This window comes from Triticum aestivum, chromosome 3D (assembly GCF_018294505.1).
Source record: "Triticum aestivum cultivar Chinese Spring chromosome 3D, IWGSC CS RefSeq v2.1, whole genome shotgun sequence".
Classification (NCBI taxonomy): domain Eukaryota; kingdom Viridiplantae; phylum Streptophyta; class Magnoliopsida; order Poales; family Poaceae; genus Triticum; species Triticum aestivum.
In genome coordinates this window covers 169,802,734-169,812,197 of record NC_057802.1, presented here as the reverse complement: position 1 = coordinate 169,812,197, position 9,464 = coordinate 169,802,734, and positions in this window count along the sequence as shown.

Sequence of the window (9,464 nt, the reverse complement as noted above, 5' to 3'; positions counted from 1 at the left end):
TCAGTCTACCATTTCAGGTGGTTGGTTGAGTATCCTACGTCTCCTAACCCTTCTTCCTCCCCTCTTCTTCTTCCCCAACAGACCTCCGCACGGGCCATACGGATCCACCCCAACATGCGGTTGGATAAACATAATGTATGAACGAAAATTATCTGTCCGCGGTAGCACGTGTCAGTGAGGGTGCGTTCCCTTGGTTGGGTTTGCGGCGTGCAGGAGCGACTTTGTGAGGGTGCGGTTCGACCACGGCGTGTAGGAGCGACCGTGTGAGGGTGCGGTTCGATACAAATCATCGTTTGACATGTCAATTAATGCGTATTTTTTCTCCAAAGCCCAAAGAGCTAACCATCTCACTCCTCATCGCTTGACTAATGCAGCGCCTTGCAAACAACACTTCTCACTTCCGCATGCATGCAAGGGTACATTAATGTCCTTGGTTGCTTGTACGAGGCAAACCCCATCAATTTTGCCTCGATTAGTGTTAGTGGCCTTTTGCAAATTGTAATTTTGATATACTGGCCTGGTGTACAAAAAAAATGGAGGTAGTAACTATTTGACTTCCTTCCCCATTGCGGTGACGTTGATGATATCTCGAACGTTGTGGTTTGGCAAAGTGCGTTCGACGGAGAACACCATTGAGGGAGACCACGGTAAGTCGTTCGCAAGTGCCGCCTGCAAGCCGAGACAACCGCCTTATTTGCATCCAGGAAGTCCGTTGAACCAAACGACGCGTAAATGTACTAGTACTACTAGTACACAATAGCGTCGTCCGTCCAGCTTAGTGCGGAGGTGGTTTCTCGAAGAAGACGATGGGGAAGCGGAGTCAGCGAAGAGTGAAATGATGCTTGCTTCGTCCGTGCTTTGTGATTTGACGCCTCACTGCTTTGTGATTTGTGATAGAAGGGACAGGGGAGTAGACTCTGTGCTCTATACTGTACATGCGTCCAAGCACGGGAGAAAGAGGAGAGACGTTGCATTTTTCTATTCCTTCAATCAATCAATCAGGGAGCTTCGGTTCCATATTTTTGGCTTTGGCAGCACCGTCCACAATGGTTCCCATCCATGCCAAAAGCTATTTTCACATTTGGCTACACATTGTGGATGCCCTTAACTGTACCACTTAGTTTTGCTCCCGTGTGCTATCTTTACAAATCTCAATTATATTGATCTAAAAAATTATAGAATCAAGATTAGTAAAAAGGAGGTGATTTTGCCGCGCGGGTGGCGGGGGAGGTTTCTTATTTTTAGAGGACGTTGGCCTGGCGGTTTGCTAACATGCGGTCCCACATGTCAGTGCTTTACCAAGCCGATCCGCGTCCCACATGAGGCAGAACAACGGCAGAAGCAACACGTGGTTAACTTGAAGAAGATGAGGGAGAAGCGGATTCAGCAATGAGTGAAATGATGGTTGCTTCGTCCCTCCAACTTCTTTTTTACTAGAATTATTATTACTTCGTCCCTCCAACTTAACTGCAGGAAAGGTGCAGCTTTCTAATTTGATGCCTCATTGCTCATTACTACACCGACGCCATGACAGCGGTGCTTCACCCCTGCTGCTCTGCACTGTATTTTGGTATGGCACATGGACCCAGTAGCTTGATGTCCCAGATGTCGGCGAAAGGGACTAGAACATTTATGAAAGCGAGCGCTCCACTCTTACGACGGAGGAGTACACGACACGGCGGCCCAGTGAACTGTCACTTGTACTGTATACTAGTATTATAGTTTTGTTGTTTCGTATGATCCATCGATACAAACCCGATTAAACAGGAAAGGGCAGGATTTTTCCCGCGCGGTAAATGATACTGGCCATACATTTCAAAGGCAATTTTAATGTATGCAAACTGAATAATTAAGTAACAATATGATATCTAGTAAAACTAAAAACACATATGATTTATTGTGTTAGAGTGTAGTAGTAGTGTTGTATTGCATAGTTGTTAGATGTAACATGCGAGAATGTGTAGAGATGTAGTTTTGGAGGGCCTACAAAGAGAAAGGATAATACGGTCACTGAACTTCAGAATACGCTCATTACGGTCACTATATACGTTTTGCGGTGATTATACGGTCACTTGCTCACCGTTCAGCATCGGATTGCACTCTATTGATCGGCCAAATAGTCTGCGTGGCACCATGTTGACTAGTTAAATTGACCACGTTCCTTGTGGGTCGCACCTGTCAGTTCGCATAGGAAAAAGGTCAGATAAACACAAATTTACACAGGCACGACAAGACTCCAACCCGTGCGCGGGAATCACCTAGTTGTGCATGTGTCTGTCAGGTCCTGATGTGTGCGCATGCACGTGTAGGTTGGCACTTGAGCATGAGAGTGTGTGTTGGTCGTGTGGTGTGTGCATGCATGCGTGCGTGTGTGCGTGTGAGTGTTACGTGCGTGCGTGGCTGCATGTGTACGTGTGAGTGTTGCGTGCGTGTGTGGCTGCATATGTTCGTGTGAGTGTTGCGTGCATGCAGTTCGTGCGCATGCGTGCGTGTGTGTATAATCACCACACCAGCTCCTGTGTGTTAAAACAGACAGCTCAGCATACCAATACAAGGCCACCTTGTCCGCTGTGCCCGCGGTCATGACTTCGAACCAGCGTCCAATATTTTTTTGTCGTTTGTTTCCATTCTTACTAGCAAGATGCCCGTGCGTTGCATGTAACATCAAGATGCATTTGTAGGACTAGTTTATCTTGTGAGAGAAAAGGATAAACGAGGGAAGGCCTTATTTGCAAATGTGGAGAGGTGTGTGGGTACCTTTTTGCAAAATTGACATAGTTTCCTTCCTATCCGTCAGATATAAATCAGACGACCTATATTGCAGGATGGCAGGCACACCATCATCACCAACTCTGTTTTTTATAAGAGTGTAGAAGAGTAGATACAAGCCGACAGGTGGGCCCAATGGTAGTGAGATAATGTGATGCAACACTAGAGGTGCCACGTGGAGCGTTTAACTGGTCAACTAGTCGTGTCTTGAGCAAATACAGAGCTGTATGGTAAGCCAGTGACTGTATAATAACCACAAAACGTAAATGGTGACCGTAATGAGTGCTTTCGCTCCAAATACGATGATCGTCACTGTATATATCGCGAGAGAAAGATGAAACATGCGTGAATGTGCTGGGGGCTTAATTTTAGAGGACCTGGAGATAGTTTGTGTGCGTACGTGAAAGGGGCGTAGAGGGGGTGTATGCGATGGGGAGAGAGATGCTCTTCGTTTCTCTTTATTATGACTAACTTTATATATAGTATAAAAATATGAAAATTCACAGTGCGGAATAAATATCATTGTGGGCACCATGCAACAAATTAACGTTCATACTCCTCCATATAACTTTGTAATGTTGTATATACGTAGAAATTCTAAAATAATTTTTTGGGCCACACTTTATTCAAAAGGAATGTTGTATGCGAAATAAACGTGAAGAGAGGGCTTTTTAGATCAATGGGGTATGTGATGTAACATGTGTGAATGTGTAGTTGATGTATTTGGAAGGGCCTGGAGAGGTGTGTGTGTATTACGTATTCGAGAGAGGCATGGATAGAGGGGTCGGCGGGGGGAGGGGCGTGGGAGAGATAGCACGAGAAATGAGAGAGGTCTAGAGAGAGAGACTAATATGATGTCACGACGAGAGATTCCCTTGAGTGTGTATATGCAAGGGGGAGGGGATAGAGGCACGAGGAGATTTTTTTGTGTGGTGTCTGTGTTGGTCTGTGTGGGTGTGAGAAGATAACGAGACCTGGGGGCAGAGGGTGTGTCACCACGTGAGGTCCGGTGGGTCGAGGTGAGGCCCTTGGTTCGGTTCCTGCGCCACATTGGTCGGCCCATGTGGCACCCCGACTCAGAGCAACCGGTTTACCTTGTATTGCCAGCCCAGAGACCATGTCTTCTGGCAACACACAACATCTAGGTACAGAATACAACCGCTTTATTGATACTAGCGGAACATGGTTCATATTACAACGAGTTGTGAGGCCAAACGGCACACACGGTGCGGCTGACAATATGTACATTATTTAGTGAACATAAAGGGGCCTCAATCATGACAACTACGCGGTAGCGGAACGACGATGAAGCGGGACTCCATAGCACAGGGACACCAATGTGGACAGGATCTAGACTCGGTCAGCACTCCTTTCCAACGAGACTTTCCTGAAAGCTGGCAAGACACGCCACGTCAGTACATTGAATGTACTTGCAAGCTCACAACAAGCATAAACATAATGACAAACAATATCATGACAATTAACCAATTGAATCATTGATGCAAAATCATATTAGGAATGCAGTGATCACGATCTCGTGACTTAAGTCCCTCGGACTTGCTTATCAAACGGTGATTGCTCTGGGATCACAAATGGACCAACATCTTGGTCGTTAATCGGGTTACCTCGTAACCAAACGATGATCTTACTTGGATCACAAACTGACCAACAACTTGGCCTCCAGCATTAAGATGATTTCTCAACCATCCTCTCTCCAATAATGCAAAGTTATTATCTTAGTGTGCAAAATTATTTAAACGTTGACCCATGGTGTGACCTACTTTCGAGCTTGTCCGTAACTATGGACTCGACTATCGATAGATTTAATACACTCTGCAGAGGTAGCGCACTGTACCCACACTACGGAACCCATGGCCTCGCACTCCCATTCGGGTGGACCAACGGCATTCTGACAGAACCCCTCCATTTCCATGACACTCTCCCAGCCACTCCGACTCACTCCCCACTGGGATAAGTCCTGGGTGGCCCCGTGCCTACCAAAGACACCAACGGCCACCGTCGTGGCAAAACATAAACGGTTCCAAATGGGGACAAGGTACCATAACAACAACGGGCACATGATGTCTACTACACAACCTTCTTCTTGTAGATGTTGTTGGGCCTCCAAGTGCAGAGGTTTGTAGGACAGTAGCAAATTTCCCTCAAGTGGATGACCTAAGGTTTATCAATCCGTGGGAGGCGTAGGATGAAGATGGTCTCTCTCAAACAACCCTGCAACCAAATAACAAAGAGTCTCTTGTGTCCCCAACACACCCAATACAATGGTAAATTGTATAGGTGCACTAGTTCGGCGAAGAGATAGTGATACAAGTGCAATATGGATAGTAGATATAGATTTTTCTAATCTGAAAATATAAAAACAGCAAGGTAGCAAGTGATAAAAGTGAGCGAAAATGGTATTGCAATCCTAGGAAAAAAGGCCTAGGGTTCATACTTTCACTAGTGCAAGTTCTCTCAACAATAATAACATAACTGGATCATATAACTATCCCTCAACATGCAACAAAGAGTCACTCCAAAGTCACTAATAGCAGAGAACAAACGAAGAGATTATTGTAGGGTACGAAACCACCTCAAAGTTATCCTTTCTGATCGATCTATTCAAGAGTCTATAGTAAAATAACACGAAGCTAGTCTTTCTGTTCGATCTATCCTAGAGTTCGTACTAGAATAACACCTTAAGATACAAATCAACCAAAACCCTAATGTCACCTAGATATTCCAATGTCACCTCAAGTATCTGTGGGTATGATTATACGATATGCATCACACAATCTCAGATTCATCTATTCAAACCAACACAAAGTACTTGAAAGAGTGCCCCAAAGTTTCTACCGGAGAGTCAAGACGAAAACGTGTGCCAACCCCTATGCATAAGTTCACGAGGTCACGAAACCCGCAAGTTGATCACCAAAACACACATCAAGTAGATCACGTGATATCCCATTGTCACCACAGATAAGCACATGCAAGACATACATCAAGTGTTCTCTAATCCTCAAAGACTCAATCCGATAAGATAACTTCAAAGGGAAAACTCAATCCATTACAAGAGAGTAGAGGGGGAGAAACATCACAAGATCCAACTATAATAGCAAAGCTCGCGATACATCAAGATTGTGCCAAATCAAGAACACGAGAGAGAGAGAGAGAGAGATCAAACACATAGCTACTGGTACATACCCTCAGCCCCGAGGGTGAACTACTCCCTCCTCGTCATGGAGAGCGCCGGGATGATGAAGATGGCCACCGATGAGGGATCCCCCCTCCGGCAGGGTGCCAGAACAGGGTCCCAATTGGTTTTTGGTGGCTACAGAGGCTTGCGGCGGCGGAACTCCCGATCTAGGTTATGTTCTGGAGGTTTCAGTATTTCTAGGAATTTTTGGCGTCGGGAACAAGTCAGGGAGGTGCCCGAGTCATCCATGAGGTAGGCCGGCGCGCCGGGGGGGGGGGGGTGGGCGCGCCCCCACCCTCGTGGACGGCCCGAGACTCTTCTAGCCCAACTCTTTTACTCCGAGTCTTCTTTTGGTCCATAAAAAATCATCAAAAATTGGCACATCCATTGGACTCCGTTTGGTATTCCTTTTCTGTAAAACTCAAAAACAAGGAAAAAGCAGAAAAAAGGAAAATTGGCTCTAGGTTAATAGGTTAGTCAAAAAAATCAAATAAAATAGCATATAAATGCATATAAAACATCCTAGATGGATAATATAATAGCATGGAACAATAAAAAATATAGATACGTTGGAGACATATCAAGCATCCCCAAGCTTAATTCATGCTCGCCCTCGAGTAGGTAAATGATAAAAACAGAATTTTTGATGTGGAATACTACCTAACATATTTATCAATGTAATCTTCTTTATTGCGGCATGAATGTTCAGATCCGAGAGATTCAAGATAAAAGTTTAATATTGACATAAAAATAATTATACTTCAAGCATACTAACCAAGCAATTATGTCTTCTCAAAATAACATGGCCAAAGAAAACTTATCCCTACAAAATCATATAGTTTGGCTATGCTTCATTTTCATCACACAAAAATGCTCTCATCATGCACAACCCCGATGACAAGCCAAACAATTTTTTCATACTTTAGTAATCTCAAACTTTTTTCAACTTTCACACAATACATGAGCGTGAGCCATGGACATAGCACTATGGGTGGAATAGAGTATAATGATGGGGGTTGTGTGGAGAAGACAAAAAAGGAGAAAGTCTCACATTGACGCGACTAATCAACGGGCTAGGGAGATGCCCATCAATTGATGTCAATGCGAGGAGTAGGGATTGCCATGCAATGGATGCACTAGAGCTATAAATGTATGAAGGCTCAACAAAAGAAACTAAGTGGGTGTGCATCCAACTTGCTTGCTCACGAAGACCTAGGGCATTTGAGGAAGCCCATTGTTGGAATGTACAAGCCAAGTTCTATAATGAAAAATTCCCACTAGTGTATGAAAGTGACAATATAAGAGACTCTCTATCATGAAGATCATGGTGCTACTTTGAAGCACAAGTGTGGAAAAAGGATAGTAGCATTGTCCCTTTTATTTCTCTTTTATTTATATTTTTTTATTTGGCCTTTCTTTTTTTTCTTTTTTTATTTGGCCTTTCTTTTTTTCTTTTTTTGGCCTTTCTCTTTTTTTTTTCTTTTTTTTGAGACAATGCTCTATTAATGATGATCATCACACTTCTATTTATTTACAACTCAAAGATTACAACTCGATACTAGAACAAAGTATGACTTTATATGAATGCCTCCGGCGGTGTACCGGGATGGGCAATGACTCATGAGTGACATGTATGAAAGAATTATGAACGGTGGCTTTGCCACAAATACGATGTCAACTACATGATCATGCAAGGCAATATGACAATGATGATGTGTGTCATAATAAACGGAACGGTGGAAAGTTGCATGGCAATATATCTCGGAATGGCTATGGAAATGCCATAATAGGTAGGTATGGTGGCTGTTTTGAGGAAGATATAAGGAGGTTTATGTGTGATAGAGCGTATCATATCACGGGGTTTGGATGCACCGGCGAAGTTTGCACCAACTCTCAAGGTGAGAAAGGGCAATTCATGGTACCAAAGAGGCTAGCAATGATGGAAGGGTGAGAGTGCGTATAATCCATGGACTCAACATTAGTCATAAAGAACTCACATACTTATTGCAAAAATCTACAAGTCATCCAAAAACAAGCATTACGCGCATGCTCATAGGGGGATAGATTGGTAGGAAAAGACCATCGCTCGTCCCCAACCGCCACTCATAAGGATGACAATCAAAGAACACCTCATGTTTCAAATTTGTTACACAACGGTTACCATACGTGCATGCTATGGGACTTGCAAACCTCAACACAAGTATTTATCAAATTCACAATTACTCAACTAGCATGACTCTAATATCACCATCTTCATATCTCAAAACAATCATAAGGAATCAAACTTCTCATAGTATTCAATGCACTTTATATGATAGTTTTTATTATACCCATCTTGAATGCCCATCATATTAGGACTAATTTTATAACCAAAGCAAATTACCATGCTGTTCTAAAAGAATCTCAAAATAATATAAGTGAAGCATGAGATATCAATAATTTCTATAAAATAAAACTACTGCCATGCTGTGAGAAGATATAAGTGAAGCACTAGAGCAAATGACAAACTACTCCGAAGGATATAAGTGAAGATCAATGAGTAGTCGAATAATTATGCAACTAAGTGAAGACTCTCTAACATTTAAGAATTTCAGATCTTGATATTTTATTCAAACAGCAAGCAAAACAAAAGAAAATAAAATGACGTTCCAACAAAACACATATCATGTGGTGAATAAAAATATAGCTGCAAGTAAAGTTACCGATGAATGAAGAAGAAAGAGGGGATGCCATCTGGGGCATCCCCAAGCTTAGGCTCTTGGTTGTCCTTGAATATTACCTTGGGGTTCCTTGGGCATCCCCAAGCATAGGCTCTTGCCACTCCTTATTCCATAGTCCGTCGAATCTTTACCCAAAACTTGAAAACTTCACAACACAAAACTCAAATGAAAACTCGTAAGCTCCGTTAGTATAAGAAAATATATCACCACTTAGGTACTGTTGTGAACTCATTATAAATTCATATTGGTGTAATATTTACTGTATTCCAACTTCTCTATGGTTCATACCCTCCGATACTACTCATAGATTCATCAAAATAAGCAAACAACACAATGAAAACAGAACCTGTCAAAAACAGAACAGTCTGTAGTAATCTGTATCAAACGTATACTTCTCGAACTACAAAAATTCTGAAATAAATTGGTGGACCTGAGGCATTTGTCTATTAATCATATGAAAAACGAATCAACCTAAAATCACTCTCCAGTAAAAAATGGCAGCTAATCTCGTGAGCGCTAAAGTTTCTGTTTTTTACAGCAAGATCATAAAGACTTCACCCAAGTCTTCCCAAAGGTTCTACTTGGCACAAACACTAATTAAAACATAAAAACACATCTAAACAGAGGCTAGATGAATTATTTATTACTAAACAGGAGCAAAAGGCAAAGAAGAAAAATAAAATTGGGTTGCCTCCCAACAAGCGCTAGCGTTTAACGCCCCTAGCTAGGCATGATGATTTCAATGATGCTCACATAAAAGATAAGAATTGAAACATAAT